Raw genomic sequence first — 21,918 nt, forward strand, 5'->3', positions numbered from 1 at the left:
AGTCTTCTATGCTCTTGCAATTGTTTGTCTATCAACTGATGTAAATTGGAACTGATGTAATCTTGTAATGTAATTTTTGTGGAAGCGCTCTTATACCTCCGGGTCTAGCCAGCGCTATATAAAACTCTTAAAATAAAATAAAATAAAAAAATAAAAAGTGAATAAAACGTAACCAGGGAACGTGAGAACAGTGGTCCATCTTCAGACAATCTTTGATAATTAATTACGTAAATAGTGTTTCGTCTTTGGACCAAATATATCGCCACAATGACAGGGGGCGTAAAGCAGCTAAGTCCGAAATATAATCGATTCCCACTTCCTGATGTATCAGTTCTGTGGAAGCCAATATTGGCACACTCAGCAAATGCTTGAGAAAGGTGTTTTCATCTTGCTGCATTGACTTTTCACAATAATGGCCCCAGACTCCTGCCCCGTAAAGTGCGGAAGATACACACCTGGCATTATAGATGGCCACCTTATCTTTTACTCGTCGATCCCCCAGTTTTGTAGAGAATCTAAAAATGCTATTGGTATTCCTACCCATTTTATAGCGCACATTTTCATATTCACATGACCATTTCCCATTTCCTGCAAATGTTACACCCAGGTAACAAAACGATTTGACCGATTGCACTTTGGTATTTTCTAAATAAAAGGTCCTAGTTGATTTGACTTTTTTGCCACATGCCATAACAAATGTCTTTGATTTATCAAGTTAATAAACAACATAAAATTATTAATAAGCCGCTGGAGTCCAATTGGAGTACGTGATAATAAAACGTCATCATCTGCATATAACAAAATTGGTACAACCTTTCCGTCTATCAAAGGGGCATCCTCAGTTATCTGTCTTAATGTTGCGTCAACTTGGTTAATAAATAGTGAAAAAAGAAGTGGAGCCAGGACGCAACCCTGGCGGATGCCTCTTTTTACGTTAAAAAATGGGGTGCATTCACCTGCGGGCCCATAGCGTACTCTGCTTGATAACCTCTCGTAAACTGTTGCTAAAAAGTATACAATTTCCCTTGGGGCACCATAGTCAAGTAATGTGGACCACAAAATGGAGTCGTCCACTAGATCGAAAGCACTACTCAAGTCTGCAAAACATAAAAACATATTGCCCACTTTTGCTAATATATACTTACTGATGAGGAGATCAAGGTTAACGCACTGTTCCAGAGTGCCTAGACCCTTTCTAAACATATATTGTACTTGTGAAAGGATATTGTTATCTAAGGCCCAAATTTCGAGCCTCTTTAACAAAATCCTGTTCATGACCTTGATAGACGAATCCAACAATGATATTGACAATAATTACATGCTTCTGATTTTGAACCTTTTTTAAAAAGGGGAATAATTAGTGACTGGCCCCAGGATGATGGAAATTGGCCTGCTATGGCAGCATTAAAAACTCCTAGCTAAAATCGGGGCCCATAAATTAATTTCATTTTTATACAAATCAATCGGCACCCCGTCGGGGCCTGGTGCTTTACCCCTCTTGCTATTAACTAACCCTTCATATACTTCTTGAACATTTATTAGCAATGGTAATATGGGCCAAATAGAATCATTAGTACATGATGAATCTAAAACCTCCTTATCTGGATTAAAAATATTTGTAAAATGTTCAATCCAGGCATTACAGTTTACATGCGAAGTTAATTCTTGTACATGATCATTCTTTTTAAAAGGACAATTTATTGTTTCCCAAAACAATTTGCTATTATTGGTAGCTGCTGCTAGGCTGAGTTTATCCCATGCTTCAGCTTGGAGTTCTCTTTTTTGGGCCTTGATAATTAACTTATAATTAAAACGTAAATCTTGGATATGTGCTATATTTCGTGGTTTTGTACCTAAGGCCTGTTTCAAGCTATGTAAAGCTTAAGTACAATTTTTATCAAACCATCCGGCATGCACCTGTTTTTTTACTCTGTGGTTCTTAGTTAGTAGACCTTCTATTGTATTATTTATCTTGAGAAAACTAGAAATCAATGATTTCAATTAGCCTCCTCACTAAGGCAATGATCTATTTCCCTTCTACATTTTATTACCACATCCCTTTGTATCTCTTGCGGATCAACGCCAGCCCATTTTATCCTCATGCCATTTGGTTTTATGCTGGCAATATTGGAGGTGCAGTCATTATTGTTGAGTTGTTTATTCCCCCAACATACCAGATGCTGTTGTGATCACTAACGACCTGTTTTGTAATCCATAAGTTGGAATAGTCACTATTACATGAGATCAGTATGTGATTGATGTTGGTGGCGGTGCTCCTGCCGGTATAAGTTGGGCATTTGATAATACCCCTGATCATGGTACAGCTTAACAATTCAAGGTCACATTTTTCTATTATGGTATTTAAAGCTGTGCCGTATTCCCAGTGGGAGAAATGCATATGGTCGACATTATCTTCGTCACTATGACCCTTCATGAATCCACATATCTTGGTTTGGGCCAGCGGGCATGCTTGAATATTAAAGTCGCCGACCCAAAGGATGATGGCTGACTTACTTGACAGTGCCATTACCCTTTCAATTTCTTTAGACAGTGTGTAAGCTACAATCCCCTTTCTGTTATCAAAAATGTTGTAAAATAGTAATTAACCAAAACCAAGTCTTTGCCCTGAAGCCTCATTACCTGACTATGAGTGTCTACTGTTGTACAACTTTTTATTTTCCATGCCGTTAATTTGTTGGAAACAAGGATCAAAAGGCCACCCTTTGCTCTTCCTGCCATGGAGTTAGTAGCATTTAGCCAATGCGAGGTATAACCCTGTACAAAAATCGAATCTCTGCACCATGTTTCCTGCAGGCAGATTATATCATAATCAGAAGTAATAAAATCCATCCAGAACGACATATCTTGTTTCTTACTGAAGCCTGCGATATTCCACGTTACGATGGTGTAACCTTCGTTTAAGTCATCTTTTACAGGCTTACATATTGTGTGCAGGGTGTCTAAGCTCTCCTTAGGGGAAATGTCAATCGTTTCCCCAGTTGTTATTGTCGTGATTTCTAGTGACCCACATAGGGATATATCTTTTGATTCTCTTATTGTAGTTATAGCCAGTTCTGGGTGGGATTTCTTGCAATCTTGTGGTGTTACAGAAAAAGGTGGCCTAACCTCTAATGCTACTCCATCGGCATCCTTATGCAGGGTCTCTATTGGATTGATTTTCTGGGATGTTCCATGATCCATCATAAGTCAGACATTGTCCTCTAGGGAACCTAATGCCTGAAATCTGTTGTATAATGGAACAGTAATGCAAGGTGGCGATATTATTGGTGGTGACATTCTGTTAAAATTAGAGTTATAATTTGGACTGACATAATTGCTATTTGCCATCAGGTGTCTGTAAAAATATCCTAAGTGCAGGAGGGTTGTATTATACTCCCAACGTGACGGAGAAGGGGCGCTCGCAAGAGTATTCGTGCCCATCCAGGGGTCCTTAAATCAATAATTATACAATCGACCCCAAAACTTTTCTTGAGGGGACCGAACCACCCTACCCTTTGAGTTAATAGTACCTGGTTTACCCCAGCCATTGGAAAGCCACAGTTATTAGACAGGGTGTTCCTTTTTATTTTTCAAAGTGATAATTGTTCATTTTGGGTACCAATAAATTACTACTACCATTAGTATCCAGGGTAGTGGCCTCGCTATTGGCCTCACTGTTTGCGGCTACCCTTAATGTACCTTGCTGAAACCTTGCATTAATGTTCTCAAGGCATACACTTAACTTATGGACTTCCTTGGCTATTTTGTCTACCCTATCATGAAGCGGCCTAAGCAACTCAGTTAGTTTGTCAAAAATAGCTTCTGGGGTTAATGTGCATTGGGCAACATCTAGGCTTTGTTTAATACTTGTAGCTACTGTACCCTCATTGTAGAATTTCTATTATCTTTCTTGGCCTTTGTATTTCCCTGACCTGTTGTTTTCTTTTTGTATCCCTTTGTTTTAATTTGGGAAACGGGGGAGGGGTAGGGAGAAGTGGCCAGGATAGACAGTGTAGGTGTGTTAGAAATACAAGAATGCTCTTCCTCAATGTTATTCACACCATCATTTAAACCAAGTACATCTTCAGAAGTGGCAGCTGACACAAGAATAGTCGGTGTATCTTCACTAGCCAAAATACACTCTTCACTAGCCTGGTCTCCAAACACAAAACTAGACCCCCTTGATAAGCGCCTCTCAGTGCGATCAATTTCCTTGGATAGGGAACTAACTGCTTTCACTAGATAGGAATCTATAGTAGTGCACGTTTTTCCATCAAAGGTTTATTTGCTCGTTTCCGTGCCATTATAGGGGTTGGCAGTGCTCAAACCACAATATAATAACTTAGATCATACGGACCTAAAACAATGATAATACAACCAGTCCCAGTTCGTTTCAAAAGTTAGAGTGGTGGCCCAGCCCAGCCTCCTCCGGCCTTTGACGGCCTAAGACGGTCCCGCCCTTGTCCCGGGCGCCGCCCACGTGCGTCCCGCACTATGGTGGTGCCTGACTGCTTTTGAGAGCCTCAGTCGCCCCACAGTGACTTCCTCACCAGCGCCACAGAGAGCTTCCTGGGAAATGGAGTCTCCTCCTAGCCGTTCCCCTCACGGCGTTGACGAAGCCCCGATGCTGCTTGCCGTTCCCCTCACGGCACTGGGATCTCACAGGTGAGGTGGGCAGATGGGGAAGTACAGCCGTTGTCTCACGGCAGGCAAAAAAGAGTATTTAGCGCGTCCCTCGCTGCGGTGGTGCAGGGCTGCTTTTGAGGACCTCAGTCGCCCCACAGTGACGTCCTCAATGGTGCAACAGAGAGCCTCCTGGGAAATGGAGTCTCCTCCTAGCCGCTCCCCTCACGGCGTCGATGAAGCCCTGATGCTGCTTGCTGTTTCCCTCACGGTGCTGGCATCTCACAGGTGAGGTGGGCAGAGGGGGAAGTACAGCCTTTTCCCTCACGACAGGTAAAAAATAGTATTTAGCGCATCCTGCGCTGCGGTGGTTCCTGGCTGCTTTTGAGAGCCTCAGTCACCCCACAGTGACGTCCTCACCAGCACCACAGAGAGCCTCCTGGGAAATGGAGTCTCCTCCTAGCCGTTCCCCTCACGGCGTCGACGAAGCCCCGATGCTGCTTGCCGTTCCCCTCACGGCACTGGGATCTCACAGGTGAGGTGGGCAGATGGGGAAGTACAGCCGTTGTCTCACAGCAGGCAAAAAAGAGTATTTAGCGCGTCCCTCGCTGCGGTGGTGCAGGGCTGCTTTTGAGGACCTCAGTCGCCCCACAGTGACGTCCTCAATGGTGCAACAGAGAGCCTCCTGAAAAATGGAGTCTCCTCCTAGCCGTTTCCCTCAAGCGTAGAGGAAGCCCCGATGCTACTTGCCGTTCCCCTCACGGCGCTGGGATCTCACAGGTGAGGTGGGCAAATGGGGAAGTACAGCTGTTCCTCTCACGGCAGGCAAAAAAGAGTATTTAGCGCGTCCGCACTTAGAACTTCAATATCTTCCTACTGTTTGAGATCGGACAGCCTCATTAACAAATTTCTCAGGTTTCTCTAGAAGTAGGTTGAGCAGTATGTCTCATACCGTGTTCCTTTCAACAGATGATTACCTTGGCACCATATTTATTTGTATCACAGACTTTCCTTTACTAAAGAGAAATGAGTAAACAACTTATATATAACTTTAAGGTTTGCTATTTATACCAAACCAGTGGACCAAAATTGATTTTAGAGTCACCACGAGAATGCCTTTGTTATAAGCACTTGATAGTAAATTGCACTCATAACTGCTTGAATTGTCTTTATGTGAATTAATGAACATAATGATATACACTTACTATTCTCACCTTCCTCCGGAAAGAACCATACAGTCATATAAGGCTTGAATAATGTTTGTGCTTCTCTATTGCGCTTGCACTAATTTGCTATGATTGTTATTCAAATAAGTTATAATACTTGAATTAGCTAACTCAGTAGTATTTTAGCTTTTCGACTAAGACACTGTTTACTGTTATGCTTGTTTGTATATATGTATATATGTATAGTTTTTAAGTACTTTTTATATATGTTTCCTTTTAGCCCTGAAGAAGTCTCGCACAAGATGAAACATGTTGGCTAAATGAATTGTGTGACTATTGAATTTTAACAACTGAAATATTTATCAATAAAGAATAGGCTTTGCGACTACAAGAAAAATTCTGGACCTGCTTTTTCTATGGACATTTCATGATCCAATGACCTTAAATGAAATTTATAATTGATGTGTGCTAATTCAAATCTTCTTTTGTGAATGTGTTTGGGTCTTACCCAATAGGAAGTGGAGAGGGCTGCACTTCCTGTTTTTTTAAGCAACATCGCCATACATCAAGCCACTATTAGTAATAGGTGCAGGACTCTTGCCTCAACCCTCTATGTGTCTTGTTCTCCACTTTAACAATGAACAGTACTGGCGAAGTGCCCACAGTTCTTTAGCCAACAAATACAGGTCAGAAAAATATAGGAGAAAGAGACAAAAGTTTGGGGATAACCCTGCAAAAAGGGACAAAATTACACTAATGTTATATTATGTTATATTAATTAGTATTGCACACTAATCACTGAAAAGGGTATCCAGCATTTGAGCAAGGTGTGTAGTTGTGTCGTCCCAAGGTGCTCTTATGACAAGTATAGTCTTCAATTTCTTGTGGAGCTCAAGAATTGAAGAGGAGATCCTGATGTGTTGGGGGAAGTAATTTCATGTCTTGGGTACGATGTAGGAGAATGCGCGACCTCCAGTTTTGCTTTTGCAGATGTGGGGAGTGTGTACGAGTGAGGAACTATATTCCACTGTTCAGTTTTCTTGGTCCTGTGTTGTGTCTGGCTTTGTATGTGAGTGAGAGCAATTTGAATGTGCTGTTCTTGTGAATGGGAAGGCAGTGAAGCTTCCTGAGGTGTGGTGTGATGTGGGCATGGCATGGCGTGGCAGATCGATTATGAGTCTTGCAACTGCATTCTGGATGGTCTGGAGTCTAAGTAGAAGCTGTTTGGAGATTCCAGCATATAGATTTTGTTCTTAATCTAGCCTGCTCATGGTGAGTGCTTGTGTGACTGTACATCTAGAGTTCTGCAGCAACCATTTGAAAATGTATTGCAGCATGCATAGGATGTGGAAGCAGGAGGTGCCCACTGTGTTGACATGAGCCCTCATGTTGAGCTTGACTACTAGGATGATTCCTAGATTTCTTGAATGGTCTGTGGGTGTGGGATTTGGTCCAAACTCCGACGGCCACCAGATGGAATCCCATAGGGAGGTCTTGTTGCCAAAGACCAGTCTTCTGTCTTGTCGGAGTTGAGCTTCAGGCAGTTTCTTCGCAACTAGTCTGCTACGATGGTCAAGCAGGGTGCACAGACATAATATCTAGTTTTTTATTTCGAACTACAGAAATATCGAGTTGGAAATATCGAAAGGACAGAATATCGACATCAAGAATATTGGTGACCAGAATATCGACCTGATGGTAAGAAATGTCGTTTTTGTTAATATCGAAGTCAGTAATATCGTTCGCAAAAATATCGTTGTTAATAATATTGATGTTTATATTATGAAGTTTGTTTGTACTTTATATGTATGTGTTCTATATTTTTTGTTAAGTATTGTATTTTTATTTAAATATATGTATTGCATTTTTAGAAGTTAGTAGTTTTTTTTAAGTACATTTTGCGTTTTAGTACCGTAGTGCGTTGTGGGTTTATAGGGGAATAGGGTGGGATGTATTTTGATTATAGTAAATTAAATGATAATTTTTAGAAATCATTAATTTTTTTTTTTTTTAAATTGCGTTTTAGTTCCGTAGCAGGTTGTGGGTTTATAGGGGAATACGGTGGGAAGTAATTTAATTATAATTATGTAGTTATTAATTTTAATTTGTTGGTATTCATAATTAATGTATTGTTAATTAATTATTAATTGGTAATTAATTGTTATTAATTGATTAATTGATAATTGTATTAGTTGTGTTAATTTATTTTAAGAGTGGGTTGTGGGTTTATAGGGGAATACAATGGGAAGTAATTTACTATAATAAAGAAATTATTATTTTTTATTTATTGGTATTGATAATTAATTTATTGTCAATTAATTATTTGGGGGGCAATTATGATGGCGGGCGGATTGCCCCCGCCAGGCTGGCGGTGGCCACCGCCAGCCTGGCGGGGGCAATCCTCCCGCCATCATCTCTCATTTTCCCCCCTGCCATATTAGTATGGCGAGGGGACCTCGGCAGACGGAAAGACTGTCCGCCGCTTTTCCGCCCCGGTCGCCTTGCGGCTGGGGCGGAAAAGGAATATTATTGTGGGGTGTCTATCAGACACCGCCATTCATATTATCATGGGCATTTGTCAATGCCTTTCCGTGGAGGCAATGCCGGCACGGGTAGGCAGGCGGACCTCACTCTGGGGGCCCCGTGCGGGCCCCCAGAGTGAAGGTGAGTAGGGGGGTGAGCACGGGGGGTACCTGTGGTACCCCCCTTCATTTGCATTCACAAAGCGGCATGCACCACGCAGTGCCTGCCGCTTTGTGAATGCAAATGATGTAATGCATTTTTAGCATTGTGGCGGACGGTGCAGAGAGCAACGCCCGCCACAATGCTAATGCAGATCCTAATACCACCCCCGGGACCCCCGCCCTTATGTCGGGCGGTCCCAATCCCCGTCAGGATGGCACCCTAAGTGTCAATTAACTTTTTAATAATTGATTGTTATATTGATTGTGTTAATTTATTTTAGGAGTGGATTGTGGATTAATAAGGGAATAGGGTGGAAGTAATTACATTTTAATAAGCTAATTATAATTTTTTATTGGTATTGATAATTAATTTATTGATAATTAATTAGTAATGATAACTAATTTTTATTAATTTATTACATTATAATTGTATTAAGTGTAATAATTTATTTTGGGAGTAGGTTGTGGGTTTATAGGGGAATAGGGTGGGAAATAATGTAATTTTATTAAAGTAAATATTAATTTTAATTTATTGGTATTCATAATTAATTTATTGTTAATTAATTATTCATTGCTCATTTAATTTCAACAATTATTTAATTGGTAAGCATGTTAATTTGAACCCTCTGCTATCCAACACTTTCTCTACAGTTGCACTCTCTTGAGCTGCAACAGTAATACGACCCTTACTCTATCCAACACTTTCCCTACTGTTGCACTCTCTGTAGTGGGAATAGTAATTTTTAGTCCTATGCTATTCAACACTTTCCCTACTGTTGCACTCTTTGGAGTGGAAATAGTAATTTTTAACCCTATGCTATCCAACACTTTCCCTACTGTTGTACTCTCAGGAGTGGGAATTATAATTTTAACCCCTTTGCTATCCAACACTATCCCTACTGTTGCACTCACTAGAGTGGGAACAGTAATCTTTATCCCTATGCTATCTAACAGTTTCACTACTGTTACACTCTCAGGAGTTGGAATAGTAATTTTATCCCCTCCGCTATCCAATATTTTCTCTACTGTTTTAGTTAATGCAGTGTATAGTTTATTTTTAGAAAGATTAAAAATATTGTAATTTTTTAATTTGTTATATATATTTCTTTAATATTTGTATTATTGTTTTTTTTATATATATGTATTTCTCATTTTTAAAATGTTTTAAAATAATTTTTAAGTTATTAAAATAATTATTTATCAATATTATTAAGTATATATATTATATTTTATATGTACATATGTTTGTTATGTTTTTTACCTTATATGTATGTTAGAATTTTAAACATAATAAAATAATTCTAAACATGTTTCTTTTTATTATATGAATTTTAAATTTATTTTACATCATTTTTTAAACATTAAAAAACGTTATTTTTAACAACAATATTTTTGACAATATTTTTTCCCGATATTTTTGTACTTACCATAATGTAGATAAGACTTCGATATTGTGGATATAGAAATTTTAGGTCTGATATTTTTGGCGTCTATATTCCTGTAGTCGATATTTTGTCAGTGATTCATCAAGCAGTTGGTGAAATTGGTTCTGATGGTGTTTGTCTTGTCCATCAGGCAAAGGATGAGTTGGGTGCCATCAGGGTAGAAGATGACAGTGATGTCTTGTGATTGTGTGATGTTGACTAGCGGTGTCATGTTTATTTTGAAAAGGGTTAGGCTGTGGGACAATCCCTGTGGGGGACAACATATCAACTTGAAAGTCTCATGGCAGTAGCAGAGCAGGGATCTGCTACTGTACATTGGAATCAGCGAGTAATGATTTCGAAGGAGGAGCTAGACAGAGGAGAGCTGGATTTGAAAATGGAATTACCCTCCCTAATCCCTCTTCTAGATTCATGTAGGAAGCACTGCCCTAGAAGAAACTGGGAAAATGTTGTGGATACAACCCCTGCTGTTAGGTCTGTCTCCTCAGTGGCCTCAAGGATGCACTGATGTGCACCTCGACAGCCCCATTTTAGCAGATATACTGTTCTGCCTGAGGCACGTGCAGTACATCTACTAAGTAAAACGGATAGTGCCTGTGTGACCGTATCATAATTTAACAATGAGCCTCACATATGCCATCCAGATATCAACCTATGGAGTGCCATTTTTTTAAACAACACTCCATAGATGTATCATCCCTCAGCTCCTCAAAGGTTCCTCCTGTCATCAGAAGGCAGTAGATAAGGCACAGGGGGCTGACCTGCTCACTGGCAGAATACATGAAAACACAAATGTCATGTTTTCCTGAACACTGTTCAGCTACAAAATTAGCAGTTGTGGGCATAGGCAAAAGGTAGAAGGTAGCACCTCACATGAGGATTCGCTATGCCTTCAAGCCAGTGGCAGCTGAAACAATCAAGAGTTAGTTGGCTGCGTGAAGGGGGAATGGGGGATGCGGAGAGGGAGTGCGGGAAGTTAATAATTTAATATAAAAACACTTACCTGGAGCTGCCAGCCGCCTAGCTCCTTGTGCTTTCGTGTTAACCTTCTTCCTGGTCCCGGCAGACACTGGGACAGCTTCATAGAGTCCCTGTGAAATCCCCATGATGTGCTCATGCTATGAGAGCAGCCCGGGCATTGGCCAGAGCAGGTTGATTTGACGCTACACTCAGGCACTGGGAGTCTGTGCTGTTTCTCCAACCCGGCTGCTCAATACAGCTGGGTTGAAGAAACAACACTCAGCATGTCTTTTTGGCTGGCCTAAGTCAGCAGGCATAACAGATAAGCGCACTTAGAAGGGCTCTCCACTCCTCCCTCCCATGGGCTGGCCCCTCCCCTCCCCACACATGCTGGCCTGGCGAGCAGGCTACAAATAAATACATAATTAATATTGTTTTATTTTTCAGCTGCTGGCTCTGAGCCAGTGGGGTGATGCACCTCTGCCATTGCGGAAGAAGCTGCCTCTACTTAAAGCCCCTGTTAAGGAGACACCACTACAAGAAACATTTTATTTCATTTCTAATTCACTGCACCCCCACACCCCTAGATCTGCCTCCTGCCATAAAGATTTCCAACCACACATGCTGTATACAGATTGTATTTACTTTTGGATAAACAGGAGAGTTACAGTACCAGATCATCGGAAACTGTGAACTATTTATCTTTTAGGTAACATTCCTTAACCATTCCCAACCTCTTCCAAGCTTTGTTGCTTTTTTTCCTCGTTCCTCTTTCCCTTCCTTTTTGTACCATGGGTCCTGGGTCTGCTAAGTATTGACAGTTAGTGCTTTGTCAAACGTTGATCAATAAATACATGCATTAATAAGGGCTCAATCTTGATGTCGGGTGGAAAGCCATCTGACAGCTAATATGAGGCATTCCGCCCAACATTTAGGTGCCCCCCACTAAACATCCCGGCACCTGCCACACAGTGCAGGAAGTTTAGTAACAACCATTTTCCACCAGCCGCACAAGCTACAATTGTAAAATGGATGTTTCTAACCGCCCACAGGGTAGTTGCATCCAAATTCAGCGGGTGGAACTGCCGACCTACGGTCGGGGGGTTCCATTCTGCAGCGGTTTCGGTTGGACGCAAGTCCCACCAGAATCGTAATAGGGCCCTAAGTGTCTCATTGGTGTGCCTCTACTGTTTTCAAGATAGCCCTCAAATAACTTCTTTTAAACATACCATAAAGACATTCATTATGAAGCCCACTTTGAATGATGGTGCCATAGCAGTAGTTAAGAGACACGTTGGAGTTCCGAGTCTTGTGGTAACACTAAAAAGCTTTCATCAAAAGTATCTAACTTGACAGCAGTGGAAGGACGGTAAAGAGTGAAAAACCACAGGTAAAAAAGACAATTAGGGGGGGTAATCAGGACCAGAATAACAATAATTTTTAATTTCCTAAGAAACCTTAAGCGTACCTTTTGAAATTTGTTAATTCCATCCTTGGAGTTACCTGTACCGCCAGTAGCAGTTTCTTCTGGGGTAGATTACATCATCAAGGCGTGGGTAGTGAGCCCCAAGTAGGGAAAACAAAATTACCAAATGTCTCTTCAGTAACTTCATCTGAAGTGCAGACACACAACAGCTTCCAAATTTCTCATGCCTAACGTAACCTATAAATCTAAATATTTTACTGAGCTATTTCCCCCACAGAATGAACACAATAAAAATATAATTTAAATTGTCTCCTGCGTGAAGGCAAAGATTTGTGAATTTTTAAACGTGCCTGGGGGAAGCCCTGTAGCTCATACCACGTTAGCCCATGCTTAGTTTGTTTAGGACCAAACATCCAAAGTATGAGACATATGAGTTTCTAGACAACTATCATGGACAATCACCCAGACTTATACAAATGTACATGTAAAAAGCTTCTCTTTGTTGTGAAACGAATGCACTCTTGCCCTCAAGTACTGACAAAGCTCATGCAAAATGTGGTGCTTTAAACAAGGTCTTCTTCAGTGCCGTCTTCCTCGACAGTGGAGATTTTAATCTATTATCAAGTAATTCCTGCGAAAAGCTATGCATACAAAATAGCAATATAGACTTCACTACCAGTAGTGGCAGCTACAAAACAGGCATGTGGGGGGTAGGGAGGGGTCGATGAGTTGAGGGGGAAAGGGGTAGGGAATTAAAAATAATAAATAAGAACAAATGAAAGAAAAGTTACCTGGAAGTCACAATCGCCATCGCAGCCGCCGTGTCTTCTCCAAAAGGAAGCACCCAGCCTTCCAGAATCCCTTGACCAAGCACAATACTGCCTGTTAAGGCAGCATTTTGATTGGTCTGAATGCTCTGGCTCAGTGCTCAGATAGGGGATTGGAGGCTGGGCATGTTCTCCACTAAGGCTGTATAATACAGCCTGTGGAGAACATGCACAGTGATAATAATAGACGGCCATTATTATCATTTCATTTTAGGTTTTCACTGCTTTAAAGAAGTAGAGGTGACTCTCCTCCGCCTTTGCAGAGGAGCCGCCCCTGTTCGCTACAGGCATAGATGAACACATGTTTTATTGTAACGAGAAGTAATCACAAAATAGCATCTATCTTCAACCAATTTTCAGTTATAGTCAAAAAAGAGTCATCGCTGTGGTTGGTCTAAGGAAAAATTAAGACTATTAATGATTGCGTAAAGACTGTCTGCTGCAGGGAATCTTCACTCAGTGATTTTTTTTCCTGAATGTTCTCACAGTTCAAGACGACATTTTATCTCCTAAAGCAAGAAATGTTCCTTTGATAAGAATTGTTATAAAGAGGTTTGAGTCCGAAATTAATCATTTCTTGTCATTCACTATCTTACTAAATTGCACCTACCAAGGGTGCCAGTGTCTTGATATGCTCCCTTCACACCAATACAAGCTTCTTTGAGTATGCAGGGATTCAGATTTCAATAACCTCACCCTAATTGCCGGAAGTCAAGCCATATTGTTTGGTTAGTCTTACATGAAAGCTGCAATAATATAGTAAATTTATAATTTGTTTATGTGAGATGTTTTACATAGTTCCATGAATATATATCAGGGGCTTATTTATAAGAGTCCTGCATAATTTTTGCACCATGTAAAGTGGTGCCTGTGTGACTCAGGGCTCTCTTAAAGATTTATGAAGCCGCGCAAAGCCACCTTGAGTAAGGCAACGCAGCGCAAATCGCTATGTCGCTTCACTGTGCACCCTTGAGGAGTTCTATGGGCGTTGCAGTGGATTTTCCTACGCAACAGCCATGGAATTTGACGCTGCCCAGATTTACAAAACTAATGTAAACCTGGAGAAACACCAAATTCGTACGCCTCGCGAGGTGAGGCGTAATGAGGAGAAATATGCTTTCCAATTGTGCTGCATTCTTCAGAAAGAGGAAGACACCTCTCAGGATTGTTTTTGTGCAGGAGGTGTCCCTCCCTTCACAAAAACAGTCCTGCCTGCAATGGAGGCGCTCATGCACCATGATGCAAGAGTGCCTATATTGACGCTAGGCTGCCGAAACTGCTTCAGCGCAGGCAGAAAGGACAGGAATGCACTGTTTTGCTTAAACATAGTGCAATCATGCCCTTTAAGTGTGGCATAGGGAAGCACAACAAGTTAGCTTGCTGCACTACCCTAGGCCACAATGCTGTAAATGAGGCCCCAGGTGTTCTTCTGGATGTACAAGTTGAGTGTCCGGATTACTTTGCAATTATGAGCAATGTTCTGTATATATTTAAGTTTAAGGCAATGTGAGATTTTTTTTAAATATTTATCTTGAGGTTTGAGATGTAGCACAAGGAACGTTTTAGGTCTTTCTTTTGTTTGAAGAAGAAGTGTTTAAAGCTTCGGATGGAATACAGACCCCATCAGGCTCTTAGGTCACATTTATTTATTTATATATTTGTTTATTTAATCATGTGTTTTACTTGTTTTATTGTATGACTTTGTTATGCAAGAGCCAGATAATTTCAGGCGTCCTAGAATTCCACGTTGTTTGTTGCATTATTTTGTATGTTTTTCTCCTTTCTGACGACCCCCCTACATGCCAAACTCAATTCAAACAAAAAGAGCTATAATAAATTACCTCAAACAGATAGCTAAACAGTCTCATATATTTTTCATACTGGTACAAGAGAGATTAAGCCTTTCCATTTGAAACTGTCTGCCGCCTCTCAGAGTACTTCTGGTGCCAATAAGATCTTCCTCCTAGATCTCAATTTTCCCTTTGATTCATCAGCATTTATTTTTTATTGTTTTATTTACCTCGCAGTTTTATACAGAAGGGTTGTATTATTGATTATTAGCACTCATTACCGCATTACAACACAGTAAAACACATACGCAAAAAAAGAACGTTTGGGAATAACTTCACTGTGGAGTGGGATGCGTTTGTCTCGCATATATTCAAGAGCAAAAAAAACACAACCATCGCCTAACAGCTGGTAGGAAATTGGTAGAAAGCAACTCAAGGATATGATGGGTTAAAAAGAGGAGGTAATAATGGTGACTAATACAATATTCGGATCAGAGAAGTAAACTGTCAATCAAATGACGCTAAAGGTTTCGGAGACTAGCCCAGATACGGTTTGAAAAAGGTCATTTTCAATCCCTTTCTGAAGGATATCAGGGCGGGTTGTGTTCAAAGCTGACTGGGTAAGTTCTAGATGCCAGTTGCTAATCCAGTGAATAACTGATAAATGCCATTCCATGTTCTAAATTTATGTGTCTCAACCTGAAGAAAATCTATTTTATTTTTCATAGTTTTATAAACCGGGAACTTGACCTGAAGGTATCAGAGCACTTTACTTGAGCACTAGTTGCATTATCCAAGGACATGCTCATTTTCTTTTTTTTTGTTTTTTTTGGTAGGCACGGGGAGATTAGGGGGCATATTATCAAGGGGGTTTATCTCCGCTTTTTTGGCTTTAAAATCCAAGAAAGCGGAGATAAAATTATCTCTCTATTACCTAGCTGTTGCTAACACCAGTTAGCGACAGCTAGTAGGAGATAGCGACCATCTTGGGCCCCACTTTGCATGTCAGTGATATTTATCACTAATGACATGCAAAGTGGTCGTGCCAAGATGTTAGCGACTGAAAACAGTCGCTAACATCGCTATCTCCTATTACCAACTTTTGGAGATATTCGCGCTAAGCGCAAATATCTCCAAAAGCTAACACCTGCCCTGAGCAGTTCTTAGCCATGTTATCCAATGGGAGGTGGATAACATGGCTAAGAGCATTAGCTCGGTAATGCATGAATATCGCTGACTTTTCAGCGATATTCATTCATTTGCGGCGATTTTTATCGCATTTGCGATAAACCTTGGTAATACCAAGGTTTATTTGCGGTAAAAATCGCCGCAGCTCTGCGGTAAATTTTTGTCTCTAACCAAGCAATAGCGATAATTATCGCTATTGCTTGGTAATACGCCCCTAAGTGATATGCCCAGAATCAAAGGATGTTGAGCGTCATTGCTAAAACTCGAATCCTGTTCCCCAGATCAGAGATCGACTGCCCTGCCATTAGGCTACATCATGGGTACTCGCAAACATCTCCCCGGGGGGCCACAAAGTACTGCCTATGGCTTCCCAAGGGCCACACTGATGCCAGCAGGGCGGCGGTCGGGGTGCTGAAAGGTGGGCGTAGGGGAAAGTGAAGCAGATGCATGCTAAAGATAAGTTGTCTCGGAAATATTATTTGCTTCTTTACCTTTAGTTTAGTTAACAAGCAAATAAAGTATGAGCGTTTCACAGCTTTCTGAATGTTTGTGCTCTGTCAAGTGAACAACAGCCCATTGTTGCTGTTCACCAGGGAGCCACAATTAAAGGTCAGGAGGGCCACATGCGTCACTCTGGGCATACTTTGAGTATCCCTGGGCTACATCCTCTCCCATTCTTTGATTGTAGAAGCTTATTCTTCGGTATGTTTTACGCAAAATTAGGGATTTACAATCTTGGTCACATAATGCACCCCTTTGCGCATAATTTGCAATGTTTAACAAAAAATTTTTTCTCGCTTATACAGATGAAAACTTACTAAAAACCAGCTAACGTGGTGCCATCTAGAAGGATACCCATTTTAAAGATTGTAAAGTGACTTTTCAGTTACTGATTGCTGTATTCAGGTTTAAACTTTGATAGAGCATTTAGAGCACTCTAAATTGTATAGGTGCACTATACTCATGGTTTAAACGCACTCACATGTATTATCGTTTGCAGTGTTTCATGATTATTAAGATGCATTTATTCAAGTTATATTAGCATTTAATGTAGTGTGCACATTTGAGTAGGCCTCTGTATATATTAAAGAAAATTATAATTCCTGTATGTGTAATGTACAAGATGAAAATATACTTGCGTAATGTAATCTGCATTTTGTTTAAGTTGACTGAATTGTAGGCCAAAACTGTAGGTTGTTTTGAGTTTTGTTTCTCTGTGGTCGCTTAAGAATTATAATTAAATGAATTCTTTTTGTGCTGGAAGACATTATGTTCTCATCCTAGTGCAGGTGCAGGAATTCAACCTCGTCATTCTTAGATAAGGAGAGATCCAGAATGTCTTTGAAGAAGCCTGGAAGGCGAAAAGGGAGGACGCCTCTCGTGTCTGGCCTATCTGGGAACCAAGGCCACTGGAAGAAGAGTCAAAATAATTAAAGTCTGTGGAAACTTACTGAAAGAGGGTGCCCATGAATGACATATGTGGGTTGAACATTGTATTTTTGTATGATGCACAGGGACAGTTTGTTTGGATTTCTGTTTTTTTGGAGGAATAGGAGCATCTAAGAACAAGCTCCATAGCTTTAGCTATCAGACCCATTTGCCGTGAGTACTACTTAGGAAGTCAACACGTGCTGACACCTTTGAGGTAGGATGATGGGAAATATGTAGGACTCCCAATAGAGCAGTGCAGGGAAAGATATTTTTATTTTTCTCTCAAATGAAAGGAGAATTGGACTCAGCTTCGATACTTTGTTGCATTCTGATATTAGAGTTCAATATATTATGTATTTTTGCTGAATGAATTATATACGTAGGCTGTGTATTGATTTTTTTGTATCTATATTCTCTGATATTGAGGTGTGTTTATATTCAATTATTTTTGGCCTTATAATAAATCCACAAAACTGAATCCGGAGTCTGTGGTCCTTTAAAGAAGGTCTAATTGTAAGTATAATTCTGGATCGTTTTAACACCCTCCACACTTTTTAGCAGGCAACAAAAGATCATCTGTCTCGAATTTAGTAGGGAAGGTAAGGAGAAAAGTTAGCATCCCCAACTTCTAAGGATGAGGGTATCATCTGCTCAGAAGTAATAATGTGTTCAAAATAGCAAAACGGCACAGTAACAGCGTCACTCAATATTCTGCATTACGCCACATAATTTGACTTTTCTTGCCACTCAATTTAGTAAGCACAGCTGGATAATTTGCCCTTCCATAACAGGAATAATTCAAGCGGCACTCCCTATAATACATCACATGGATACCAATTACCGCAAAAAATGCACACTGATGAAGTCTTGACGTGCATATCGCCATAGCTTTTTTGTTACTCCTCCATTGCAGCGCATCTACAATGGTCTGCACATCTCCAATGGAAGAATGCTCATGCTGTTATGCCTGTGCAATGCAAACAAGGACAGTGACAGGCACTTCTTGTTTAATTATGAGCTCACCGAAGACAACAATCACCCAAAGGGGCTGTTTGTTGCTGTTTCCTTTACTCCTTCAAGCTCATGATAAATTTTTTTTACCACGGTAGAATACATGCCATCATTTCAGTAGAGGAAAGTGGGAGATTGTTGTTAAATATTTGGAAGAATGCATTTCTCCTATTGACTCCTACTGAGACCTGAATAGCCTATTTTGTTATGTATGGGACTAAATGCGAATACACGTTTTTCCCCTAACCTTTCTGGCAGGCAGGGAGAGCATGACAAAAATGCTGTGCACTGCCCTCCAGCAGCAGGTTACTCGTAGTGTATGCTCCGAGTCACACAAGACCAGTCCTGGTGGTCAGAAGCCTGTCAAGCAATCCGGTTTTTGCATACAGCAATTGGGAGACGGGAGACTAGCCTTGAAATCAGTAGCCTCCCATCTGAATGAGGAGGGGTGGCAGATAATCATCCTTAACTATGGCATGTCCTGTTTCAGTCCTGAACAACCCATTAACTTGAACGTTTTTATGCTTAATGCACATGGAGCCTGAATACAAGCATTGGCGCCATTTAGGGGTCACCGGGGGTCACAGCTGCAACCCTTGGCTTGCTCCTTGTGACCACTGACACTGTCATTGTGACCCCTTTTTTCAGTGTCACAGGAATTCATATTAGGGCACAAGCACTTTTTTTAGAGCTGCACCAGGATTTTATGACAGATAATTTTGCAGGACTTCTTTTTGACTTTGTGGTCTGTGCTGCTCTCACTGCAAAGTATAGACCCACAGTCACTGTTTAATGATTTTTTTCTTTGGTGGACTTGAGCTGTTAATTGATACAATGTATATACATTTTGGGTGCCAGGATGTTTAGATTACCTTGCCACTGCTTGCTTTCTTGTGTAGGGCCTGAATGCCACACCCATGCACACATGCAGGGTTTGAGTTGGTCCGGGTCCTGCAGCGTCTGAGTACCAGCAGTAATTTGAAAGAAAGACTGAAACTTGTCCTCTTCTTGCTCTATATTCATCCTCTACATTGATTAGCTGAGAAAACAGCAGCAGCTCTAGCAATTGAACACCTTCAGTTGACAGGCTGGGAGGCGATAACCAGGTTCACCATTGCAATGTCCAATAGTATCACTGCAGGCTGCACCGGGAGAGGAACAACAACCGGTAGGGGGGCAAGAGAGCTTTGCGGCTATCCCAGGCCCATAACGCTTTCTTTTCTGTCATTTTTGGAACCCAGTATCTTCTTCACACGACTATACTCCCTAGCTGCCAAGGTTTCAGATTACTATGGGGCCGATTCCGATCCTGGAAAAAAATTGTCTGTACGATTTTCATCCGGAGCCATTCATACCCGTCCATCCGAGTCGCGTAGTAAGATCCGTATTCCATCAATCTGTCCGAATCGTCGCGATCCGTACGTATTGCAAGGCTGAAACAGTGAACCGTACGACTCGTACACATGCCGTACGACCCGCCGAGTACGATCCGGGGTATATGGACGCGATTTGTACGGTCCACGTCAGGTAAGGGAGATTCGTACGGAAAAGCACATAATCACTTACACACCCTACTGTGCGTACACCCCATGATCGCAGGGGTACAGTGTGTACCCCTGCGATCATGGGGTGTACGCACCATACCCCGCGATCTTGGGGTGTACGCACCATACACCCAGCGATCATATGGTATGGTGCGTACACCCCAAGATCGCGGGGTACGGTGCGTACACCCCATGATCATGGGGTGTACGCACCGTACCCGGGTGGGCCGTTCTGTACCTGTTTCGGGGCGAACTCTGCTTTTATGGCTGTTTTCAGCTCCCGTAGAAAAGGGTCGTACGGTGCCTACCCGACACGAATCGTACTTGCCGGGTCGGAAAAAACTGCTGCGAACCGTACAGATGTCGCATACAGCGGGTTCTTAGGGAGATTCGTACATGGATTTGATTTGTACGGTCTCTGTACGATTCGTACGGAGTCCAGCTCCTGGTATGAATCGTACTTCGTCGTACGTACTGGGGACATTGCAGGGTACGATTCGTACGGGAAAACCGCTCCGAACGGCTATTCGGAGCGGTTTTTCCCGAATTGGAATCAACCCCTCAGTGTGACATTTTCATAATTTTGGTGTAATTATGAGTGACACTTTCTTGTGAGTAAAATCAAGCAATGAAGTTGAGGGAAACATATAGATATCAGAAATTACACCCTTTTGAGCAACTTGACTGGGGCAGCAAAAGCAATTTTTCATAGCATAGCAAGTACGTGCAACAGTAGGAGATCATGACTTACAATAATTGCATCTTAGCCACAGAACCATTTTATAGATTTAGGTTTCCTAATCCTTGTGAAACACATCAGGTGGCAGCGTTTATGTCATTTGCTTATGGCATACTTTGTGTAGGGTGTGAGTCTCTAACATGCAGGACATGCCTGTCAGCTTCTGCTGACGGCCTCCCATCAGCCCCAGGGAATCCAGCTAATGTCTCTTGTTGACGCGGGAAGGGGCGGTGAGCTTTCTCCCAATGTGCTTGTATTGAAATTATTTTTCATGGTGAGAACAAGGCAGAGGAGGCAAGAGTGAGCCAGACAACACGCAGAAAGTTGGAAGTTGAATTAGAAATAATTGAGGGGGCATTTTGGAGCTCCTCTGCATCCGCTGGGAAAAGAACACAATTGCGCAGTCCAGAAAGTACCAATGCTCTTCCTTTGGAAGCACAAAAGATCCTCAAATACATAATTTAAAAAGTTTGAACATGTATATTTTTATGTAAATCAGCATCAGATTTGGGTAGAGAATTAACGCTCGTTACTACTGTGTGTGCTGAGAATTGCTCCTTCTACGAGAACAGAATGGGGCCCCGGCATCGTCCAAGCCTGCCACAAGCTCCCACCTAAGAGCTTTGGCAGTCAGTGGAGGTGCTTAGTAGTAGTTCTCTGGCAAACAGCTGAGGCACTATAAAGGCGAGGTAATGCATTGCATTAGCACTTTGGCCCCATAGTCCTGACAGAGAGACCCTAATCATGAATTATGGGGAATTGCATCATCCATGTTATGTCCATGCTGTTTTATTATCTCAATCTGAGCACTTTTTATTCTTCTTTTGCACACTTGTCTTCTGAAACACTCTTCTTAGCCTAATATGACATATTCACGATCTGTATGGTTGTTTCATTTATGGTTTTTGTAACCGAAATAAAGAATTTTGATGGGCATTGCAGTGTGGTGATGCGGAACACCCCACTGAAATGAGTTGGTCAAAGGCCTGATATGCGGTACTTGCAAGGGCTGATACTCCATTGAGGAACGCAGCTCATAGGAACAGGCAGACCCTGTCTTCTGTTGCTGTTGCGCTGTGACATG

Source organism: Lissotriton vulgaris, chromosome 7 (assembly GCF_964263255.1).
Source record: "Lissotriton vulgaris chromosome 7, aLisVul1.2, whole genome shotgun sequence".
In the NCBI taxonomy this organism is placed as follows: Eukaryota; Metazoa; Chordata; class Amphibia; order Caudata; family Salamandridae; genus Lissotriton; species Lissotriton vulgaris.